Source organism: Corythoichthys intestinalis, chromosome 11 (genome assembly GCF_030265065.1).
Source record: "Corythoichthys intestinalis isolate RoL2023-P3 chromosome 11, ASM3026506v1, whole genome shotgun sequence".
Taxonomy (NCBI): domain Eukaryota; kingdom Metazoa; phylum Chordata; class Actinopteri; order Syngnathiformes; family Syngnathidae; genus Corythoichthys; species Corythoichthys intestinalis.
This window is the reverse complement of record NC_080405.1, coordinates 55,958,822-55,972,763: the sequence shown is the minus strand read 5'-3', so window position 1 is coordinate 55,972,763 and position 13,942 is coordinate 55,958,822.

The window sequence follows — 13,942 nt, the reverse complement described above, 5'->3', positions numbered from 1 at the left end:
GTGACCCAATATATTTAGGAAGTGAACCTGAAATTTTCCAAATCAACAGGAAGTGACCCAATATGAACCGGAAATGGAAAAAAAGAGCTCAAACTGTAGGTAGGGAACAAAATGACTGAGTCATCATAGCATTCTGCTATTTTAAGCTAGCTTTGCTAAATGTCCTTCATTACCGTAATGCATAGCGTTCATGAGAATCACCCATATCCAGTCATATGAAGTCAAATGTCACAAAGCCTGGTTTTGGATGTCAAACACACCTGTGGCTGTTGAACAACCAGTTGTCAGAACCATGCGGGGGCTCAAGAGGCTCAGGTGGGCGTAACACGTCCCAGAAGCTATTTGTTAACACAATGACGTCCGCGGGCCAATAGTCTCATTTTTTTATTGGCTCGCAGCAAAACGTCCTTGATTATAGCCCGCACAGTAGTCTTGAGTTGGGCCTACATTCTGTTGAACTACTCAACTTCAACACTAGAGGAAGCTATTTGACCTTTTTTTTTTTGTTTTGTTTTATATCACATCGGTATCGGTCGTCAAAAAAATGGTATCGGTGACACAAATAAAAAAATATATATACAAATGTGGAAATTTGGACAAAAGTATTGGGACACATGAAGTGAAACGTGAAGGACAAAACATGTCAAAAGTATTGGGACAGCTACAGGAAGTCAAAAGAAAATGTGAGCAAAAGTTTTGGGACAGAGTAAGTGGAATATGAAAGATTAATAAAATACAATATAAGACACCAATACTAGACAAAAACATCTTTTAAGTCATCGAAATGTGGAATTTGGACAAAAGTATTGGGACACAGGAAGTAAAACATGAAGAAAGAAGCATGACAAAAGTAATGGGACAGTTACAGGGAGTAAAAAATGGACAAAAGTGCTGGGACACCGATTAAAAAAAAAATAAAAAAAAACACGTAAAAGTGGAATTTGAGCAAATGTATTGGGACGCTAGAAGTAAAAATCTTAACGTAATAGGGCAAAAGTTTTGGGACACCTAAAGGAAGTCAAATGATAACGTGGACAAAAGTTTTGGGACACTGATACAAGTAAAAAAAATCTTTAAAAGATTGTGGAATTTGGACAAAAATATTGGGACACCTACAGAAAGTCAAAAGAAAATGTGAGCAAAAGTTTTCGGACACCAATTCAAAACATTAAAAACACATAGAAATCGTCCAAATGTGGAATTTGGACAAAAGTATTGGGACATAGGAAGGGAAACATGAAGAATGACACATGACAAAAGTATTGGGACACCATGTAAAAACATTAAAAAAAAAAAAAAAACATTAAAATCATCCAAATGTGGAATATGGACAAAAGTATTGGGTCACAGACAGTGAAAATTTTAATAAAACAAGACAAAAGTATTGGGACACCTGAAGGAATTCAAAAGAAGATGTGGACAAAAGTTTTGGGACACTGATACTAGTTTAAAAAAATCTTTAAAAGTCATCCAAATGTGGAATTTGGACAAAAAGTATTGGGACACCTACAGAAAGTCAAAAGAAAAAATGTGAGCAAAAATTTTCGGACACCAATTCAAAACATTAAAAACACTTAAAAATCATCCAAATGTGGAATTTGGACAAAAGTATTGGGTCACACGATGTGAAAAAGTTAATAAAACAAGACATGTATTGGGACACCATGTAAAAACTTTTTTTTTTTTTTTAAACATAAAAGTCATCCAAATGTTGAATATGGACAAAAGAATTGGGTCACAGGAAGTGAAAAAGTTAATGAAACAAGACAAAAGTATCGGGACACCGAAAGGAATTCAAAGAAGACGTGGACAAAAGTTTTGGGACACTGATGCAAGTAAAAAAGAAACAACTTTAAAAGTCATCCAAATGTGGAATTTGGACAAAAGTATTGGGACACCTACAGAAAGTCAAAAGTAAATGTGAGCAAAAGTTTTTGGACACCAATTCAAAACATTAAAAACACATAGAAATCATCCAAATGTGGAATTTGAACAAAAGTATTGGGTCACAGGATGTGAAAAAGTTAATAAAACAAGACAAAAGTATTGGGGCACCATATAAAAACATTTTTAAAAAAACATTAAAGTCATCCAAATGTGTAATATGGACAAAAGTATTGGGTCACAGGAACTGAAAAAGTTAATAAATCAAAACAAAAATATTGGGACACCTAAAGGAATTCAAAAGAAGACGGGGACAGAAGTTTTGGGACACTGATGCAAGTTTTTTTTTTAAATCTTTAAAAGTCATCCAAATGTGGCCTTTGGACAAACGTATTGGGACATAGGAAGTGAAACATGAAGAAAGACACACGACAAAAGTATTGGGACACCATGTAAAAACATTTAAAAAAAGAAAAAAAAAACTAAAAATCATCCAAATGTGGGATATGGACAAAAGTATTGGGTCACAGGAAGTGAAAAAGTTAATAAATCAAAACAAAAGTATTTGGACACCTAAACGAATTCAAAGAAGACGTGGACAAAAGTTTTGGGACACTGATACGAGTCCAAAAAAATCTTTAAAAGTCATCCAAATATCGCATTTGGACAAGAGTATTGGGACACCTACAGGAAGTCAAAAGAAAGCCTGGACAAAAGTTTTGGGACACCAATTCAAAACATTAAAAACACATACAAATCATCCAAATGTGAAATTTTGACATAAGTTTTGGGACACAGGAAGTGAAATATGAAAGTAAGGAAGTGATAATATGAAGAGAACAGGACAAAAGTATTGGGTCATAAATGTGGACTAAAACAAATGGGACACCACTATGAGACAAAAATCAAAGGGCATCAAATGTAGACTTTGAACAAAAGTATTGGGACACAGGAAGTGGAAAAAGGTGACGAAATCAAGACAAAAGTATTGGGACACCTAAAGGAATTCGTAGAAGACGTGGACAAAAGTTTTGGGACATTGATACAAGTAAAAAAAAAATTGTTAAAAGTCATCCAAATGTGGCATTTGGACACAAGTATTGGGACACCTTCAAAAAGTCAAAAGAAAATGTGTGCAAAAGTTTTCGGACACCAAATCAAAACATTAAAAACACATAAAAATCATCCAGATGTGGAATTTGGACAAAAGTATTGGGTCACAGGAAGTGAAAAAGTTAATAAAACAAGACAAAAGTATTGGGACACCTAAAGGAATTCAAAGAAGACGTGGACAAAAGTTTTGGGACACTGATACAAGTAAAAAAAAAAAAAAATCTTTAAAAGTCATCCAAATGTGGAATTTGGACAAAAGTATTGGGACACCTACACAAAGTCAAAAGAAAATGTGAGCAAAAGTTTTTGGATACCAAATCAAAACATTAAAAACACATAAAAATCATCCAGATGTGGAATTTGGACAAAAGTATTGGGACATAGGAAGTGAAACATGAGGAACGATACATGACAAAAGTATTGGGACACCATACAAAAACTTTTTTTTTTAAAAACATGAAAGTCATCCAAATGTGGAATATGGACAAAAGTATTGGGTCACAGGAAGTGAAAAAGTTAATAAAACAAGACAAAAGTATTGGGACACTGAAAGGAATTCAAAGAAGACGTGGAAGAAAAGAAGAAGATAATGACATAAAAGTCATAAAGATTGAATTTTGGACAAAAGTATTGGGACAGCTGCAGGAAGTCAAAAGAAAATGTAGACAAACAAATATATTGTGACAACTGTCCAGCTCAGTCATCTGATTGTGGAATTTTGACAAAAGTCTTCGGACACAGGAAGTGAAAAAATGAATAAAACAAGACAAAAGCATTGGGACAGCTACAGGAAGTCAAAAGAAACAGGTGGACAAAAGTTTTGGGACGCCATTTCAAGACAAAAATATCCTTGAAGTCATCCAAATGTGGAACTTGGACAAAACTATTGGGACACCTAAAGGAAGTCAAAAGAAAATGTGGACAAACGTTTTGGGACACCAATTCAAAAGCATGAAAACACATAGAAGTCGTCCATATGTGGAATTTTGACAAATGTATTGGGACACGGGAAGTGAAAAAGTTAGTTGAACAAGACAAAAGTATTGGGACACCGAAAGGAAGTTTAAAAAAAACATGGAAAAAAGTTCTGGGACACCAATTCGAAACATTAAAAATGGTACATTATGCCAAAAGAAAACGTGGACAAAAGTTTTGGCACACCGATACAAGTCAAAAAAATCTTTTAAGTCATCGAAATTTGGACTTTGGGCAAAAGTATTGGGACACAGGAAGTGTAAAAGTTAATAAAACAAGACAAAATTATTGGGACACCTACAAGAAGTCAAAATACAACATGGACAAAAATTATACGGACACAAGAAGGTGTTTTTTTCTTTGGTAACTTTTTCATTTCACCTAGAGATTTTTAATATATTTACTTTGACTTACAGGAAATCAACTCTATTTAGTGTTGGGATCTTTTCTTGAAGTGCAAGTTGGAAATAAACAACTGAATTGAATTACTGTACCTACAGTGTGTGTGTTTGTGTGTCACATTTCGACCGGTGACGGTTTCACGCGGATGGCGCTCATAAAACGGCTCTGGTTTCCTGCAATGCGTTGAGCCGTGCCATCCGGTCTACTTATTAACATAAATCATACTTCAGCGCGGTATGATGATGCACGCGCTGTGCTATCTATACACATACTGATGAATGTGGGTCATATTATTTGCTACCTTCAAGTCATCTGAGGACTGCTGTATTTTTAAGCACTCACTTATTGTCAAAATATTGAGGCAAAAACTATGATTTGTAGTTTGCCATCAACTATCTGTTCCTCTGGAGGGCCATATGTTGGCTAACGCATAGAAGTGTTCATCTTGTTTGAAATGTATGTTAAAACATGATACCATCATGTTAAAACATGATACTTATCATGTAGAAAGGTGATCACTATCATGTAAAAACGTGATGCCTGTCATGTAAAAATGTGATATAATGTAAAAACGTGATACGTTTGTGTTGAAACGTGACACTTGTCATGTAAACATGTGATAAATATCATGTAAAAACGTGATGTTTATCACGTAAAGATGTGATATCGTTTAAAAACTTGACAACTATCATGTAAAAACGTGTCAATTATCATGTAAAAATGTGACATCATGTAAAAGCGTGATAATTATTATTTAAAAATTTGATGAATTTCCTGTAAAATTGTAACTATCATGTAAAAACATGATAATTGTGATGTAAAAATGTAATACTTATCATGTAAGAATGTAAAAACGTGATCGCTAGCAAGTAAAAACGTGATAATTATCATGTAAAAACAATGCTTATCACATTTTATCACATTTTTACAGGATATCATTTAAAAACATGATACTATCATGTAAAAACGTGATACTATCATATGAAAAACATAACTATCATGCAATAACATATTTTTCGTGTAAAAATGTGATAGTATAATGTAAAATGGGGAAATTATCATGTAAAAGCATGATAATTACGATTTTAAAATGTAATACTTATCATGTAAAAATGTAAAAACGTGATCACTAGCAAGTAAAAACGTGATAATTATGATGTAAAAATTAGGGCTGTCAAACGATTAAAATTTTTAATCGAGTTAGTTACAGCTTAAAAATTAATTAATCGTAATTAATCGCAATTAATCGCAATTCAAACCATCTATAAAATATGCCATATTTTTCTGTAAATTATATATATTCTGTAAAATAAATTGTTGGAATGGAAAGATAAGACACAAGATGGATATATACAGTGGGGAGAACAAGTATTTGATACACTGCCAATGGGAAAATCCATTGGCAGTGTATCAAATACTTGTTCTCCCCACTGTACATTCAACATACGGTACATACGGACTGTAGTGGGCATTTCACTCTACTGTCATTTAAATCTGTCTATGCTGTCCTCACTCCAAAGCGTCTACTTTTTCCAAAGCTAGACAGCTAGTGAACGACGCCTTAATAATCAGACTTCTTCCTTTTTCATCTGATTTATTAATAAAATAGCCTCAAACCATTGTCCTCTTTAGACTGTCATAAAACTACAAAAAAAAAAAGTACACAAGCCTTGCATTAGCAACAACGTAAGCTTAGCACGCTATACAGGTTCACTAAACATAAACAAAAAGCGTCTCACACAAAAAATAGAACATTTCGCTTACTAACATAATATGAACATTCTTTACAACAACCATACTTACGGACAAATCTTGTCCAAGGATCATATAAGCACAACATTACAACGTAGGCTTCAGCCAGAGACGTCGTGCAGCCATATGAACTGGCAAGAAGAAAAAAAAAACCATGTCGCAAAGCGACCACAAGAGTTCGCTGTTGTGCTGCAGCACAAAAAGCCTTGCTGTAAAACTTACCAAAAGGCAGAATACTGTCTGAGCGGGACATGTGCGTTAATTGCGTCAAATATTTTAACGTGATTAATTAAAAAAATTAATTACCGCGCGTTAACGCGATAATTTTGACAGCCCTAGTAAAAATGTAATAATTATCACTTTTTATCACATTTTTACAGTATAACTATCATTTAAAAACATGATACTATCATGTAAAAACTTGATATGATATCGTGTAATAACATGATATTTTCATGTACAAATGTGATACTAAAAGTAAAATACTAAAACGGGATAGTTATCATGTAAAAAAAATTACCATCATGTAAAAAATGTGATATAATCTAAGAATATGATAATTATCATGTAAAAATATGATATCATGAAGAATGTGATACCATTAATAATGTAAAAACGTGATGCTATCATGTAAAAACATGATATTCATCATGTAAAAACGTGACAATTATCATGTAAAAATGTGATATTATGTAAGAACCTGATACTTATAGAAACGTAATAACTATCATCTAAAAACGTGATGATTATCATGTAAAAATTTACTATAAAACTATCATATTAAAAACATAATTATCAAGTAAAAACATGATACTATTATGTAAAAACGTCATGATTATCATGTAAAAATGTGATATGTAAAAGCATGATAATTATTATATAAAAATTTGATGAATTCCATGTAAAAACGTGACAACTATCATGTAAAAATGTGATATGTATAAATGTAAAAAAAAAAAGTGCTTGCTAGCATGTAAAAACGTGATAACTATCATGTAAAAACGTGATAATTTTGATGTAAAAACATAATATCACGTTTTATCACATTTTTACAGTATAACTATCATTTAAAAACATGATACTATCATGTAAAAACTTGATATGATATGAAAAACATAACTATCATGTAATAACATGAAATTTTTCATGTAAAAACGTGATACTATAATGTAAAACGGGATAGTTATCATGTAAAAAATTGATATGATGTAAGAATATGATAATTATCATGTAAAAATATGATATCATGAAGAATGTGATACCATTAAGAATGTAAAAACGTGATGCTGTCATGTAAAAACATGATATTCATCATGTAAAAACGTGTAGAAACGTAAAAACGTGTAAAAACTATCATTTAAAAACATGATACTGTCATGTAAAAACGTGACATCATATGAAAACATAACTATCATGTAATAACATGATATTTTTAATGTAAAAATGTGATACTATCATGTAAAACGGGATAATTATCATGTAAATGTGTGATAGTTATTAAGTAAAAATTTGATGAATTTCCTGTAAAATTGTAACCACTGTCATGTGAAAACATGATAATTATGATGTAAAAATGTAATACTTACCATGTAAAAATGTAAAAACGTGATTGCTAGCAAGTAAAAACATGATCATTATGATGTAAAAGCATAATACTTATCACGTTTTAAATCACATTTTTACAGGATAACTATCATTTAAAAACATGACACTATCATGTAAAAACGTGATATGATATGAAAAACATAACTATCATGTTATTTACATGATATTTTTAATGTAAAAATGTGATACTATCATGTAAAACGGGATAATTATCATGTACAAGTGTGATAATTATTAAGTAAAATTTGATGAATTTCCTGTAAAATTGTAACCACTATCATGTGAAAACATGATAATTATGATGTAAAAATGTAATACTTATCATGTAAAAATGTAAAAACGTGATTTCTAGCAAGTAAAAACGTGATAATTATGATGTAAAAACATAATACTTATCACGTTTTAAATCACATTTTTACAGGATAACTATCGTTTAAAAACATGATACGATCATGTAAAACGTGGTATGATATGAAAAACATAACTATCATGTTATTTACATGATATTTTTCATGTAAAGATGTGGTACTATAATGTAAAACGGGATAGTTATCATGTAAAAATGTGATATAATGTAAGAATATGATAATTATCATGTAAAAATATGATATCATGAAGAATGTGATACCATGAAGAATGTAAAAACGATGCTATCATTTAAAAAATGATATTTATCATGTAAAAATATGATATCATGAAGAATGTGATACCATGAAGAATGTAAAAACATGATGCTATCATGTAAAAACATGATATTCATCATGTAAAAACATGACAATCATCATGTAAAAATGTGATATTATGTAAGAACCTGATACTTATCATATAGAAACGTGATAACTATCATCTAAAAACGTGATGATTATCACGTAAAAATGTGACAATTATCATGTAAAAATTTACTATAAAACTATCATATTAAAAACAATCATAATGTAAAAACATGATACTATTTTGTAAAAACATCATGATTATCATGTAAAAATGTGATATGTAAAAGCATGATAATTATTATGTAAAAATTTGATGAATTTCATGTAAAAACGTGACAACAATCATGTAAAAACGTGATAATTATCATGAAAAAATGTAACATCATGTTTAAATGTTAAAAAGTGATAGCTAGCATGTAAAAACTTGATAATTGTGATGTAAAAATGTAATAATTATCATTAAAAAAACGTGATAATTATCATGACAAAACGTAATACTTATCATGTAAAACATATGATAAATATGTAAAAATGTGATAGCCTGTGATAATGTGATATGAAGAATGTAAAAATGTGACCTTATTGGAATGAAGCTTACTTTGTGTTATCAAAACCTTATCTAGCATCAACTATCATTTATGTGTTTCTACCCTTGTTGTGTTTTGCCTGTACCGATCCCATTAAAGTATGAAAATTCAATTAAAAAAATAAATTAAAAAAAAGAATGTAAAAATGTGATGCTATCTTGTAAAAAATGTGATAATTATCATATGAAAAGCATAATTAATTATTATGTAAAAACATGATAATTTCATATAAAAATGGGATAGCTATGATGTTAAAAGGTGATAATTATCATGTAAAAACGTAATACTTATCATGTACAAATTTGATCAATATCGTGTACAAACATGATACTATCATGTAAAAACATAACTATCATGAAAAATATGATACTACCATGTAAACGTAATACTTATCATATTGAAATGTGACAACTATCATCTAAAACGTGATAATTATCATATGAAAAGCATAACTATCATGTAAAAACAAGATATTTTTCATATAAAAATGTGAGACCATAATGTAAAAACATGATAATTATCATGTAAAAACGTGATATGATGTAAAATTGTGATTATTAGCATGTAAAAAGGTGATATCAAGAAGAATGTGATACCATGTGATAATGTGATATCATAAATCATGTGAAAACGTGATAATGATCGTGTAAAAATTTGATAATTATCATATGAAAAACATGATCATGTAGAAACATTGATATTCATCATGTAATAACCTGATAATTATCATGTGAAAATGTGATGTCCTGTAAAAATGTGATAATTATCATGTAAAAATGTGATGCCTTGTAAAAATGTGATACTATCATGTAAAAATGGATAAATATCATATGGAAAACTGATAATTGTCATTTTAAAATGTGACAATTTCTTAAACGCTTACGTATTGGACGACGAAAATTTGGCATAAAATTTTTTGGAGAGAAAAGCATGACTTTGGCGGACCACCAAAATGATGCCCGAGGGGCAACGGTTTGACACCCCTGCAATGTGTGATACCGCCCCAACGGAAACAAATAATCAACCCGACGCTTGAATTCTCAGAGTGGCGTTGTTTTTCTGGAACTTTCCGTCCAAGCGTGAAGTTGTTGCGCGATCAACCTCTTATCTCAGGCGGTTCGGGCATGTGTGTCCTTGTGCTAAACTTGGCTAAAACATTAACTTTAAAGCCGCTAAAAGTACTCGCACTTGTCTTAACAAGTGCAAAAAAATGGAACGCTCCGAACTGATTGGACACCTATGGCCGTCAAATTTTGTTTTTTTCCCGAAAATGGACAATTCTGAACGTCAGTAACCTGGCGTCAAGGTCGTGTTTGTGTAGATAACCGGACATAATATTTAACGTAGGGGTTATCGCGGTACAAGCTCCGCCCCCCTGAACAAGCATGGGTGTCTTAAAGGTAAATATAATAAATAATATAATATAATATAATATGATATATGATATGATATGATATGATATTGTATGATATAATATAATAATAAAAAAAATAATTTTAATAAAGAAATAATCTGTTAACAAAAAAATTCTAAAAATAAATAACATAATAAATAATATAACAATAAAAATATATGGTAAAATAATTCAAATATTTTTTTTTTTTAAAAAACGTTTAAATTATTACAGAATATGATTTAAGCATTATTTAGAAAATAAAATAAATTTGATTAAAAATTAAAATAATAATTTAAAAATGAAATACAATTTAAGAATTAAAAAAATAATATGATAATAAAAATACAAATAGATTTGATAAATAAATAATCTACTAACAAAAAATAAATAGATAATCAAATGACATGATAATAAATAATATATCAATAAAAAAAATAAAATAATTTAAATAACACATTTTCTTTAAAAATTACATTTTTTTAATTATTGAAAAATATGATTCAAACATTATTTAAAAAATAAAATAAATTTGATTTAAAATATAAATAATATTTTAGAAATGAAATACAATTTTAAAAATAATTAAATAATATGATAATAAAAAATACAAATAGTTTTAATAAATAAATAATCAACAAAAAATAAATCATTTAAAAAGATAAATAAATAACATAATAATATAATAAACATATAAAGTAAAATAATTTAAATATTTTTTTAAAGATAAGCTTTTTTAATTATTAAAAAATATGATTTAAACATTGTTTAAAAATAAAGTTGATTTAAAATATAAATAATAACTTGAAAATGAAACACATTTCAAAAATATATACATAATATGATAATAAAAAATATAAATAGAATTAATAAATAAATAATCTACTAACAAAAAATAAATAATTAAAAAATATAAATAATAACAGTAACAAATAATATAATGATAAACATTAAGTAAAATAATTTAAACAATAAATAGATAACAATTAAAAAATATTTTAAAAACATGATTCAATCAATATTTAAAAAACAAAATAAAAAAAATAAAAAATAAAAAACTTAAAAATGAAGTGCATTTTTAAAAACATACTGTATATATAATGTGATCATAAAAAATAAAATAAATTTAATAAATAACGAAGCACTTAAGGAATGCCGAAAGAGCTGGGAAAAAAAATAAACCAATAAAGAAGAAGGAAATGCAAATGCATGAATTGACAAATAAAAATGTATATAAATGCACCAACAGAACATTAAAAAAAAAAAAAAAAAAAACTTAATGAACATTAAAACCAAAGCAAATTTTTTTTTTTTTTTTTTATGTGACTTTCACAATACAATTTGAATATTGTTTTTCAAAAACAATAAAGGGACAGGTTATAAAAAAATATGAATAAAACAAAATCATAATGAACAAAAAATTGAATGATGACCAAAATGTGTGCGAGGTCAAACTAAGGATCGATCCAAAGTCAAGTAAGGAACTTTGACCTCCCCGTCATACGGCAAAACACCACTTTTGATGATTGAACGTTTCGCCTCATCAATAATTGTCCGGGCGAGAAAACACATTGAACTACTTGTTTTGGAATTCGTTTGATATCCGCTGACTGATTTCTTCGTAAATCATCGTTGAATCGAAAAGTTAATGCAAAACAGATGAAACACAAACACATGCACGGAAAAATTGCCAAACATTTGCTTTTTCTTCGACTTTGCCTGGCTTGTGTAACTCTTTTTTTGTTTGTTTTGTTTTGTTTATGAAAGCAGCCAACGCGGTCAGACTGGGAAAAAAAATAAATAAATAAAGATTGAAAAAAGGTCATGTCAGGTCGATGAAGACCAATGTATTATTGACAGTAGCTTTGTGTGTAAAAGCTAGCATCTATAATATTCCGTACAGTTAATGACACATTCATTTCTAATGGCTAAAATTAACCATTCGTTTCCAATGACCCCATTCGCCATTCATTTCAATAGCACAAAAACTTCCATTCACCTCTATCGATTTCCAACCCAAGTGACTAAACAGGAAGTGATGTTGAAATGCCCTTGAATCAACAGGAAGTGACACAATATGAACAGGAAGTGAACCTGAAACGCCCCTGAATCAATAGCAAGTGACATGATATCAACAGGAAGTGATCTGATATACACAGGAAGGACCCAAAATGCCCCCAAATCAACAGAAAGTGACCCTGACATGCCCCAAAATCAATAGGAAGTGACCCAAAAAAATGCACCCAAATCAGCAGGTGACCCTGATTGCCTCAAAATTAATAGTAAGTGACCCTGAAATGCCACAAAACAACAGGAAGTGACCCTGAAATGCCACCAAATCAATAGGAAGTGACCCTGAAAGTACCGAAAAACAACAGGAAGTTATCCTGAAATGTCTAACATCAACAGGCAGTGACCCTGAAATGGCTCAAATCAAAGATGAAATCAACAAGAAGTGACCACAGAAAGCCCCTGAATCGATAGGAAGTGACATGATATCAACAGGAAGTGATCTGGTATCAACAGGAAGGTCCCAGAATACCCCCAAATCAACACGAAGTGTCACTGAATGCCTCAAAATCAACAGGAAGAGACCCTGAAATAACCCAAAAGCAACAGGAAGTGACCTGTTAAGTACAGGAAGTGACTCTGAAATGCCTAAAAATCAACAGGAAGTGACCCTGAAAGTACCGAAAATCAACCGGAAGTGACCCTGAAATGCCCCCAAATCAATAGGAAATGGCCCTGAAAGTACCGAAAATCAACAGGAAATGACCCTGAAATGGCTCAAATCAACAGGAAGTGACCCAGAAATGGCTCAAATCAAAAATAAAAATCAACAAGAAGTGACCCCAGAAAGCCTCCGTATCAATAGCAAGTGACATGGTATCAACGGGAAGTGATGTGATATACACAGAAAGGACCCAAAATGCCCCCAAATCAACAGGAAGTGACACAAAAAAATGCACCCAAATCAACAGGTGACCCTGATTGCCTCAAAATCAACAGTAAGTGACCCTGAAATTCCACAAAACAACAGGAAGTGACCTGTTAAGTACAGGAAGTGACTCTGAAATGCCTAAAAATCAACAGGAAGTGATCCTGAAATGGCTCAAATCAACAGGAAGTGACCCTGAAATGGCTCAAATCAAGGATAAAATCAACAAGAAGTGACCCCAGAAAGCCCCCGTATCAATAACAATTGACATGGTATCAACAGGAAGTGATCTGATATACACAGGAAGGACCCAAAATGCCCCCAAAACAACAGGAAGTGACCCTGGCATGCCCGAAAACCAATAGGAAGTGACCCCAAAATGCACGCAAATTAACAGGTGACCCTGATTGCCTCAAAAACAACAGGAAGTGACCCTGAAATGCCCCCAAATCAATAGGAAGTGACCCTGAAAGTACCAAAAATGCACAGGAAGTGACCCTGAAATGGCTCAAATCAACAGGAAGTGACCCTGAAATGGCTCAAAGATAAAATCAACAAGAATTGACCCCAGAAAGCCCCC